Raw genomic sequence first — 13,411 nt, 5'->3', positions numbered from 1 at the left:
TGTGTGTTAATGTACAAACTGATATGACGTTAAGATTCACAGCTTATATAGAACATTTTTCACTCTTTACGTCAGGGAGTCACGCAGCCGATTGGTTTAAGGCGTCAGTCAGTCGCGTCCCGTCATGACCGGGTTCGAGTCCTAGCCAACCATGTTATTTTCACTTCGAATATTATTTATTTATTTAAATAAATAATTAAACCGACCGGTACACAATAGCTGATCAACAGCGGTACCAACCTTTGAATTAATTATTATAAATAATATTCAAAGCGAATATTTTACTCAAGTTGGTATCCCTGCAGAATTTCAAATATCCCGCTAAGGGAAAAGGGAAATTCCCGCAGGGAAAAAGGGATATTCGAATATGGCAGTGACAGGCTACGGCGTCAATGACGTCATCTTGGAATGACGTCACCTATACAAGATGGCGGTGGTCGGCCATCTTGGAATACAAGATGGCGGCACCGTACCAATTGACGACCGTACCCCTATTCCCTTACTACTTACGAGTTTAACAAGTTCTTCAAAAACGTGATTAGAATCGGGAAGAAAGACCATAAACGAGGCGAATTGCTGTGCTACAATAACATCATGCTAAAACAACTTATCAACTTCATCACCAAATATAATGTTTACCCCAACAATAAAGTTTAGAGCAGATAGAATGATTTACAGAATAAAATGTACTTATTGAATATATAAATATGATTGATATATTACAGCATATATAAAAATATCTTGTAACTTTATAGAATAATAAATGTATTTTTTAACTTAGTTTTATTTATTTTTCTTCATTGCAAAGAGGTTTAATTAGAAATAAAGGAAAAGATAGAAAGAAGAAAGAAAATTGATTAAAATTTAAAAAAATATTTATTTAGTTATTAATTACCCAATCTATAAAAACATTTTTTCACTAGTTCTATTTTACAACATATATGTATATAAAAGAAACAGTTTACAATATATATAATAGATTCAGTTTACAATGCATATAATACTCATTTTACAATATATAATAGATTCATTTTACAATAAATATAACAAATACAATTTACAATACATATAATAGATACATTTTACAGTACATATAATTTACCAATAATAACATTTACCAATATCTTCTATATAATACTGATTTGTACTCTTCACCACATAAATAATCATACTACTCACTATTTCTTGGTTATAAAATGTATTTTTATATTTTTCATGATTTTTATTTAATACAATTGTTAAAATATCATAAAAAAATTCTCTGTACATAAAACAGAAAATATGCAACTATTTTCATCATCATTCATCAAAAAGGTTCTAAAAGAATCCATACATATATATTCATCCACCATTTCTTTAAACCTAATAGTGTTCCCAAGGTAGTTACTATTTTGATAATTGCAACACGGTTATTATCGTAACTGCTTAATGCGAGTTTGTTTACGGTTAGTATCAAGCATGGTTTTAAAACACATCAGTTTCATTTAAACATATAGGTCTTTACAGGTAACAGGTAACATTACCTACATTCTCCAAACATTTTTATAATGTTATATCTAATTTATACAAAGATGGACCACTGAATGTGAAAATAGGAGGAGAAAAGATTATGGAGGTAGAAGAATTTTGTTATTTGGGAAGTAGAATTACAAAAGATGGACGAAGCAGGAGCGATGTAAAATGCCGAATAGCACAAGCGAAACGAGCCTTCAGTAAGAAATATAATTTGTTTACATCAAAAATTAATTTAAATGTCAGGAAAAGATTTTTGAAAGTATATGTTTGGAGTGTCGCTTTATATGGAAGTGAAACTTGTACGATCGGAGTATCTGAGAAGAAAAGATTTGAAGCTTTTGAAATGTGGTGCTATAGGAGAATGTTAAAAATCAGATGGGTGGATAAAGTGACAAATGAAGAGGTATTGCGGCAAATAGATAAAGAAAGAAGTAATTGGAAAAATATAGCTAAACGAAGAGATAGACTTATTGGCCACATATTAAGGCATCCTGGAATAGTCGCTTTAATATTGGAAGGACAGGTAGAAGGGAAAAATTGTGTAGGCAGGCCACGTTTGGAATATGTAAAACAAATTGTTAGGGATGTAGGATGTAGAGGGTATACTGAAATGAAATGACTAGCACTAGATAGGGAATCTTGGAGAGCTGCATCAAATCAGTCAAACGACTGAAGACAAAAAAAAAATATCTAATTTCTGTTTTACGACATTTTTTGTTATTCCTTTCGCTTTTTTCGTGGTCTCCTTTGTTGTAAAAGTATATAATATTGCCCTCAATCCAAAATTCTTTAATAGGAATACCGTTACATTCGTCCTTAAATTTGCCTAAAACCTTTTTATTTAACTTAGCAATCGAGCCTAGCAACTTTGTCATCATCTGTAATGACAGATCAGTGAGATTACTCAGTTGTGTTCAGTCACATGTACAACAAATGCAAACTGGATCAACCATTATTTGCATTTGTTGAAGTAGATATCTGCAGTCTTCCATGTCTGGTAGAAGCAGCTGCGAATTTATGTAACATCAGAATATTTATTGCTTGTTTATGTTTCATATTTGGGAAGAACAGCTTAATCAAGGCGCCATTTAGAATAGCTCTCCTTTGCCAATGAAGTCTACTGGTGTCTGCCTTGCAGCTTAGATAATATTATACATCTGGAATTTTTCTGCTCTTCAATCCTTTTCTGAAGTATATTAACTACGTTTCACGTACAAAATTTAATTTTTTATTTTCTCAATAAATGAATTTAGTTCAACTACTTCTATAAAAAGTCAATTGTAATTTTATTGTTTGTAGATATTTTAATACTACCAATATCAATTTTATTCATACTCTTATACTTTTTATAGTTTCATAAATAACAAATTAATCTATCATTTTTTTTTTTATATAACTTTCATTACAATTGGTAAGCAATTTTTTAATTGACTGATACTGGAATCAGAAGCTACCTCATCTGCACTTTTGCTACTTGTGTTTTTCTTTTTAACTTTTACAAATATTATATATAAAATTCCTGTACTTTTAATAATTCTCTCTCTCTCTCTCTGCAAGGGCAACATTGCTGCTACTGATGCCTATTATTAACTCTGTATGTTATGTGGATGCAGCGCCATTACCAAATATGAAAAGACAACTTGCAAAGCCTTTTTAACAGCTTTGTATCTTTATCTCCATAAGCTGGAAAAGTGCTAGTTAATCCAGCCATTAACTTAATAATGGTTCAAATACAGCTCTATATAACCCCGGACATGTATTGCAGGCAAATGTACAGCTTTAGTTAAAAAATGATGATATTAAATAAAGTTTATTAGATTATAATCTTTCATCACTCGCACACAAAAAGGTCATGTTATCAAGAAATGTAGCTCAACGAAAATTATGACCTAAAAAATTAAAAGTACTTACATTAACACCTGTCAAACAATCTTCTGCCTGGTTAATGGGTAAAAACAAACATTCTATTTCCTTGATTTCTTCCTGTTTGATTTCTACTTTTACATCAGCACACAACAGATCTTCATTTACACCAGAGCAATGAATAGCTGTATCCATCATCTAATAAAAACCAAAATATAACATTAGATTAACAAATGTCAATAATCACATAAAAATATTAATTTCTTTACACATTTAAAACATCTATAATTTTCTTTAAAATAAATAAATCTTTTTTAAATAAATTGGGGTATTCCATTTTAATTCAACAAAGTTACAAAAATTTTATTGCATTACTATTTTTTGGATTTTGATGATAATTTGTATACAACTATCCACCTTGTAGTGTCCATATTTTTATATTTTCAAAAAAAGTTTTTCTTGAGTAATAGACCATTTTCTAATTTTCCAAGAGGTAAAAACAGCAAATTTTCATCACTTTTTCCATGAACTGACGCATTCTTATTTTACAAAATACAGAGGTCAAAAAGTGCTTTTGGAATGAGTAAAGATGGAAGTTTATTTTAGTGTACTCAAAATTCATTTTGTTACATAACCAAATCTTGTAATGTTCACTGAAGTTACGTTTACAAATTGTTGTTTTTCAAATTTCGGGTCCAAAATAAATAATGAAGGGCTGAAAGTAACAGGCCTGTTTTTTACCATTTAACTCTTGTAGTACTTATAAAAAAAAATGGCTGCCAAATTGTAAGATTATGAAAATATCTCATTTTTGGGGCCCAAAAACCACATGTGGGGCAGGCAGAAAAAATCTGAAATGTTTACACCAGTTAGTACCTTTTATGTATTTTAAAACCAAATAAAATTTATTTTGTTACTCAAAGGGGTTGACGAATAATGAAGCCAACAAAACTGCTAAAAAACTGTTTCTTCTAACCGTAAACAATGTATACAAAAATTCAGATTATAAAAAATTACAACTAAACTCATTAGAATGAATAAATTGATAATTAATACATAGTCAATTACAAAATGATAAACAATTCAAATACATTAACAAGTTGTTCAATTCACTGTTACCATATTTTACTCCTGCCAATGGAAGTTATGAATAAATCGTACACTTTTTGATTAAAAACTTAACTAGCATAACTTAGTGCTCCTGCAATTCTTTTATTGAGTAGAACTTTTAAGTCCTCATTCATTTTTGGTGTAATGTTGTGTCCTCTTCCAGTAGTTGATAGAAAAAGCGTGAGAATCTTTAAAATATTTTCCAGTTGAACCCGTGTTTGATCATCCCTCAATGAATTCTTAAATGAAGTACCAGGACTCTGCAGTTGGAAAAAGTGTATTCGATATTCCTCTTCATTTTCATGTAGTTTGACTTCAATGACTTTGAATAACCGCCACCTGCCATCGTATACGCAGGAGAAGACATAATTTTTACATTTTGGCTTTGGTAAACTTAAAAGGCAATCAGAAACATTGATGTCCTTGTGTACTGATACTAATGTAAATATTTCTGATTCAGAGGTTTCCCGGACTTTCATAACACATTTCTTTTCTTTCTTTTTCCTGTTTAGCCTCCTGTAACTACCGTTTAGATAATTCTTCAGAGGATGATATGTATGAGTGTAGATGAAGTGTATGTAGTCTTGTACATTCTCAGTTCGACCATTCCTAAGATGTGTGGTTAATTGAAACCCAACCACCAAAGAACACCGGTATCCACGATCTAGAATTCAAATCCATGTAAAAATAACTGGCTTTACTAGGACTTGAACGCTGTAACTCTCGACTTCCAAATCAGCTGATTTGGGAAGACGCGTTAAACCACTAGACCAACCCGGTGGGTTTCATAACACATTTCTGACTTGTTAGAACATAACTGTGAAAGGTTCTTGTTTCTGGTACTGTTGTGATTACCTGACAACGAGAACTGAGGTATTCTTCAGTCTCTTGAACATTTTTATTAGAGCAAAAAATAAATGTTATATTTTTAATATTGTCTATGCAATAATTGTACATTTCAGAAGGTGTAACAATTTGATTGTTGACTGTCCTTTGAAGGCTTGCTTTAGTTATTTCTTTTTAAAATTCCACCAATACCATCACATGGTCCTTTTTCCATGGTATGAGGAAAAAAAAAGCCATCCAGCTGTGATTTCAAAATCTTCTGGATGGTAGCACAAATTTATGAATTTTTTTTTATATTGGGCTGAGGAGACATCACAAAAACAAAAAAATTGTTTAACTTGTAGCAACAGTGTTTTTACTTTATTTATGACTTGCTTTTGGAAGAAGAAGAACAATGTAATATCATGCTTCAAGTACTCACTAATCACATAGTCGCTTTGGCTTTGTAATTTTCCTTCTTTTTTAAAATATGAGAAATGGATGTACTGCGGCATACATTTTTGACCAGTGATATGACTGGACTTCATCCTGTATCACAAAAGGAAAATTTTGAGAGAAGTCTTCCATGACAATATATTCACCCTCTTTTTCCTTTTTAATGTTGAGGAAATTAGCTTGTTTCTTTGCAACAAAATGATGCCTTTTTAGATTATTTAAATTTTCAGTAAATTTATATAAGTGCTCTTGAAATGAAGAATTTGAGTAGTTAGTTAACAACGGTCAACAGAAACCCACTGTTTGAAGATAATTTCAGAATCAAAATCATCCCAGCTCTCTTGCAGTAATCTGAGCACTTCGTTAATGCCTGGACATTTCTCACAACGTGACAGCATGCATGTTTCATTTTCTATATTATGGTTGAAAGGAGAATTTTATAATCAAATTTTATTTTTAGAGCAGGTAAAATGAGTTTTACATTTTGGAGTTATTTTTGTAACTTTATTTTTTTAAACTGGTTCCTTTGCACTGCTCTATAATTTTTGAACCTTAACGAGGGAAAATGTCAAGTGCTGAACAAGCTTAATTCACTAACTCAACTATAACACATTGAGGTATATCTTGGCATTCGATTCGCTTTCTGTACCATCTTGTGGTTTTTGTATTTTATTAAGCATTTAAGCATTTTGTACAGTACTCTGCCTGGAATTAATTTTAAATTTGCTTGTTGAAAGTGTCAAAGATAATTTTTGAAGGGATTTCATAACTGGTTTAGTATGACAGCTAAATGAGTCAGAGTAACTTTTCCCATTAATATGAAAATATTTATCTAAATATTCAGTTTTAGGAAAAGTAAAAATATTTTTTTGTTTCAATACATCCACTTCTTAAAGATATCAATGTTATTTGCTGTTCAGACAAACTCTAAAATATCAAGCATTACTGAAGAGCTATTGTAACTCAATTTGTAACATACTGTTTCAATATGAATATCAATTGAACACTTCATAATTCGTTTTTAGAAAATGCAAGGGTTCTTACAATAACAATACAGTTAGTATAAATTATAAAACTACCAACTGTACCTTACTTTGTCTTACCCCAGTTTTTCTACAGCTAAAATAAAAATTTCTCTAACAAATTTAAAAATAAAGATATCACAATAGAAATTTGCACCTAATAAAATTACTTTATAAACAAGTTACATTACCTAACCGCAGTATTAACACTAGCAACAATACAACATATCACATTGAAATCAAAACAGTAACTGAGCCTTCTACAATGTTTACATTCAGGATTACGCAACATTTATTCCAAGCATGTCTATTCATTTCCATAATTAAACATGAGTTTGTGTCAATGAGTCATACTTTAAGTAATAAATATCTAGAATATAAGCTATCTGATTATAGACATATCAAAATATTTTATATAGTAGGCCTACATTATCATCTGAAAAAATATATGTTGTGAATTTCTTGAATACATTGTACACGGTTATAAGGAACACTTTTTAACAGTTTTGATGACTTCATTATTCATCAATTCCTTTGAGTAACAAAATAAATTTTATATGGTTTTAAATTACATAAAAATTAGTTACTGCTGTAAACATTTAAGATTTTTCTACCTGTCCCACATGTGGTTTTTGGGTCCCAAAAATGAGACATTTTCAAAATCTTATGATTTGGCAGCCATTTTTTTTAATAAAGGACACTTGGTAACAGTGCAATTTTTTTATAAGTACTAATAGTATCTAAGAGTTAAAAGGTAAAAATAGGCCTATTACCCGCAGCTCTTCATTATTTATTTTGAGCCCAAAATTTAAAAAAAAAAATTGTAAATGTAACTTCAGTAAACATACAAGATTTGGTTAAGTAATAAAATGAATTCTGAGTACACTAAGATGAAGTTCCACCTTTACTCTTTCCAAAAAGCTCTTTTTGACCCCCTGTATGTTATAAAATAAGAATGGGAAAAGTGATGAAAATGGCTCTTTTTACCCATTGGCAAATTAGAAAATGATGTATAACTCGAGAAATTTTTTTTCCGAAAATATAAAAAAATATTTTTTGGCTACTACAAGGGGGGGGTTCAAATATCAAAAATAATGTTGAATAAAATTTTTTTTGAAAATTTATTGAATTAAAATGGAATATCCCTATTTCATTGAAGAATAATTAAAATTTTACTAAAATTTTTTTTATTCGATAGTGTTTACAAAAATAAACCAATATAAGAATAAAAATGAATTTCTGAAAAAAGATGTAAACTACTCATAGAAATTTCTGTTTGGGTAAGTTTTACAAGAATTTTTGAATCAAAATTGTATTATGTTACTGGTTAAGTTTTCATTAAATTACGACCCATCATTAATAATTTAAAAAAACTATTTTAAAAATACTGAAAACGTCAACTTCAACAACATACAGGCTAAATATAAAAAATGTAAGGTGCAAAGAACAAAAGAAACCTCCTTGGAGCACTTATTTAGCGAGTCAAAATGGTATCACTTTTAACAAGTTTTTAATGATTTTTGAGAGGTTATAACTTTTTTTATTAGTACAACACACAAGAAACTGTTTTACTTGCCATAAATATCTATAAAAGCATTGCAAGTTGTCCAGATTTAGAGGTTTTTTCAGTAGCCCCATCAGAGTTATTTGAAGCAAAATTTTAATTTTTTTTTTTTAATTTTTCAAAAATTCATAAAAATGTAGAGGTAAGTACAACACCATTAAAATTATTTATGGTAAAACTACTGACATGTACCTAAATATAAAAAAATAATTTAAACTGTGTATGCCTTCCCTGCTTCTTGAAAAAATTTTACCAAAAGTGAAATTTCACAGTTTTTCATGTTCAACTTTATTGATAATTTTCTCATAGAAAGAAGAGAGAAACGTAAATAAACCACTGCACCAGTCTTTTACCTTGAGAAAATATGATTAAATTGCTTTTTGTTTCATCCTTCCAGGACCAACAGTTTTTTAGTTATGATTTTTTCCGCAAAACCTTATAATCACAAAAATAGGTGTGTGCACCGTAACAAAAATGGCTGCAACAGGTAAACTGCTTAAATAAAAAATTTAAAAAAAATATTTAATGTCATGAGACGTGTAGGAAACAAGTGAATAAGTTTCAATTTTATTTGAATTGGTCAAGCAACCAGCTTATGTTTTTTTGAGACACTTCAAATGGATTGACCCAATAATAAAGTGCATATAAGGAATTTTTTGAGTTGTTTTCACCTAGTCATTTATCTGGGGGCCAGCATTATATTATTTATATTCAGAGATTAAATGTCACTCATTCTTGCAGACTATGAGAGGTAAACTGGACTTCTTTTCTGCCTCTGGATGCTAAAATTGCTTGGATACTTTTTTCAGTTTTTTACTTCCTTGTACAAAGTAAAGAAAGTATTATGATGGTAAAAAATGTTGGTTTTCAGATTTCAACAGAAATAACCATTTTGACCATCCTGGAATCCATTTTTACTAGTTTCAGCATGACATCTGTATGTACATATGTATCTCACATAACTCAAAAACGATTAGCAGGAGAATGTTGAAATTTTGGATTTAGGACTGTTGACATCTAGTTAGTAAAAATGTAGATGTAAGTACATCACCATTAATATTATTTACGGTAAAACTACTAACATTTAACTACATACAAAAAAATTCAAGCTGTGTATAACTCTTCTTGCTTCTTGAAAAAAATTTACCAAAAGTGGAATTTCACGTTCTTCATTTTCATCTTTATTGGTAATTTTCTCATAGAAATAAGAGAAATCGGTACATAAACCACTGCCTCAATCTTTTACCTTGAGAAAATATGATTAAATTGCTTTTTGTATCATCCTTCCTGGACCAATAGGTTTTTAGTTTAGTTTTAGTATTTTCCCTTCCCTTACAATCATAAAAATAGGTGTGCACACCTAAACAAAAATGGCCACCACAAGTAAACTGCTTAAATTAAAAACTAAAAAAATAGTTTTAAGGTCCTGAAACATGTAGGAAACAAGCGGGTAAGTTCAATTTTTTTTTTTAATTGGTCAAGCAACCAGCTTGTTTTTTTGGGACACTTCAAATGAAATGACTCTTAACTACAATTGCCACAACTCAAACCAAATCTAGAATAAATACTAACTTTGTTTTAAACCATAAATTATAATCTTATATGAATTAAAATCCTCAGACAAAATAAAAGTTTGAGAGTAGACAATCAAGTAAAAGTTTTGTTTTCCTAAATAATAATTTCTGCCTTCAATAAAAAGATGTTATTTTTTATTTGATTTTTAACAAACATTTGCTCACTCGTTTCATACATGGAACAAATGTCAACAATAATAAAACTTGATAAGAGTAAAAAATTCACTGAAAAAAGTTATTAATTAAATAAGAAAATGCTTACATTTTTGAAGAAGCTTCAGTCTATATGATTTTAGTATACTTTGTTAAAAAAGTTTGTTAAAAACTACAAACAGTAGTAAGAACATTATAATATTTGTACAGAATTTAATTATGAAACTTCTTTGTTAATTTTGTAAAATATACAGAAATACTTTGGTATACTGTGTAGAAATAATCTTCTTCACTGAAGAATTGTCTAGATCTTCACCATTTCATTAATGTGATACTTTATTAAATATATTTTATGTATTGATCAAAATAAAATATTTATTCCCTGTTATCTAAGTATATTTGGATACTTAATCACTCTATTCTAAATACAATGCATTCAAAACTGTATCACAAGTAGCTTTTTACCAAACACTCAACGTAAACAATAAAATGCATCAGCTGTTGAATAAAATTCTTCTTTTCATTGAGTTGTGAAACTGATTTTATCTAAAAGCATTTACAAATACTACAACTAATAGAAAATGATATCTAAAAACTTTTAGAGATGTAATATTACGATAGAATCCATTACAAGTCATAGAAAATAGCAGCATTTCTTCATATCCTTTGTGTAAAGATTACTGAATTGGAGGTTGGATACTGAATCCAGTTTCAAACTATGACCTTTAAAGCAGTCAAAAAAAAACAAAGTCACTGATGTGGTTCACTGAAACCTTTGCTACTTTAATATAATCTCATAACTACACCTACCATGATTACTTAAACAATAACATATTGACAAACTAAAGGTTTTTCTAGGGTTATCTTGCGATTGTGGAAGAAAATAAATTTATTCTTTTCATTGAACATGACTGCATTTTGTTAACATTTATACAATTATTGTACTGTTATTTAACGTTCGTTAATTACTAATGACTACAAATGGAATAAGATATCACAAGCGGCCTTTGACAAATACAATGAATTAACATTACACTGACCAGGCCAATTTTAATCGCTTAACGTACAAGATACACAATGAAAGGGATATCAGAGAGGGCTCCTTGGCTGAGTTTTTCCTTAATAACTTCCCCATCAAAATGTACACAACCCACTACGGATATCTATGATACGGAATGTCAACAAAAACTGCAGAATTAATATATCATTACTGTTGTAACAAGTAAGTTCACAGGGGAGAAACTATAGAAAAATTATGACTTAAGATTCAATATCTTTCTTTCTTTCTTTTTCCTGTTTAGCCTCCGGTAACTACCGTTTAGATAATACTTCAGAGGATGAATGAGGATGATATGTATGAGTGTGAATGAAGTGTAGTCTTGTACATTCTCAGTTCGGCCATACCTGAGATGTGTGGTTAATTGTAACCCAATCACCAACAAAAAACCGGTATCCATTATCTAGTATTAAAGTCCGTGTAAAAATAGCTGGCTTTATCTGGACTTGAACGCTGGAACTCTCGACTTCCAAATCAGCTGATTTGGGAAGACGCGTTCACCACTAGACCAACCCGGTGGGTCAAGATTCAATATCTAAAACAGATTATTTTATCATTTAATATTACAGATTCGATATCTACGTATCTAAAAACAGAAAAAATTACTCACAATAAAATGTAATAAATATTCTATTGAAACTTAGTTTCACAAATTTGCTGTTAATTTTTAAACACTACTAAACATAACTTGCAATGTAAATACACTTCTAATTCCGATCAGTCATGCCAACACTCAATTTCAACAAATTTATCTTGCAGGATCCAAATTGAAAAAAAAACTTTTCTAGTAAATATTTAACTGTATTCCATTTAACTTGTTCAACCTCCCTTTCAGTTTTATTCACAAAATATTTAAATTACTGTTTTTAAATAAATGATTTTCTTGTCCGAATAAATCTCAAACCGCGCTGTAGTTAAATCAAAACCCACTCCGTCTTAGTATTTTTCATGATTTAGTTAATATTTATATTGAACACTGTTCACGCATACAACACGCTGTTTGAAAACAGAAATCTGTCTCAAAATTTATTTTCAAAATTGGTTATCATTCTTTTCTTAGACAAAATATTATTTAGGAGAATAGAACACATACCGCATGTGTTCGGGATGAACTAGATGTTTTGCATGTCCACGATGACCCGGGAAAAATCGATTCAACCACACCGATATGATATATCTACATCCAATGATAAACTGTGAAAAAAATTAAACATTAGGTGTCTTTTAAATTTGATTGGTTACGTATCCACACCACCCACGCGGTGGTGGATACGTAATTCCAACCACGGCGCGTTGAATTTTTTTTTTATTAACGAGTGAAATCTCTCCCCAGAAGGCCTACTATAAAATACTCGTATTATTATTTTTTATTGATTTATTTATTTTTTATTTTTTTATGTAATATCTACAACAGCAAGTTCTTTAATTATAAACTCATCACAGTTGCCAAGGAAGTCGGGATACTTAATAAGTCCTTTCATGCCGAATGAGGTCTGATTAACGTTCTTCTAATTCGTCATAATTACATTTCATCATACGCATTTAAAGTTTTGTTGTGATCGTTTATCAGTTATTTCCCACATTACATAACCGTTTCCCCTATTCTCATAAACGGTGTGTACATGACGATAGTATCATGAAAGATGAGACAGTAAGCAGACGTGTTGGTATATTGTTTTTTGTTTCAAATGCCGTGTTGAAATTTTTCAATGGTTGGATGATGACCCATTTCTTCAGCTTCCAATCTTCAGTTCGTTTCCATCAAAGTGTACAGCGTAGACGCTATCCATGTTATTTTCTACGTCTCTAATGGCATCCAACATATACTCTTGCACTAACCCTTCTCAAATGCTAGTCTTCTCATAACTGATGGTGTCGGTTCATCTCCTCCCACAACTCTTTTGTATCTTCTTTTTTAACATCATTAATATCATCTTCATCATCATGATTATCGTATCTTTGTTGGTGTTGTGTTGAAGTCTGGTTAAATCGCTTAAAGTTTAGACTATTGGTTTAAAATTCTTTTGTATCACTTGATCCGTTTCTGTTATTCCTTGGGCAATAGCGCAATGTTTTTTTTAAAGTAAGGAAGCACCGAAAAAAATCAATGGAACCTGTAAAAGGAGGTAAGTTAAGATTTTATTTACTTTTTAAAAATTTCTGTAGCTTAAAATGTTTTTCCCATCAGCTGATGAAGTCCATAACTGTAGTCCTCATTAATCAGATTCTTGTTTTTATTGTTTCGATTATGCAATTCTTACAGTTATATCTT

The sequence above is a fragment of the Lycorma delicatula genome, chromosome 1 (genome assembly GCF_047948215.1).
Source record: "Lycorma delicatula isolate Av1 chromosome 1, ASM4794821v1, whole genome shotgun sequence".
NCBI classification, from domain to species: domain Eukaryota; kingdom Metazoa; phylum Arthropoda; class Insecta; order Hemiptera; family Fulgoridae; genus Lycorma; species Lycorma delicatula.
The sequence above is the reverse complement of the archived record's forward strand: the minus strand, read 5'-3'. Positions refer to the sequence as shown.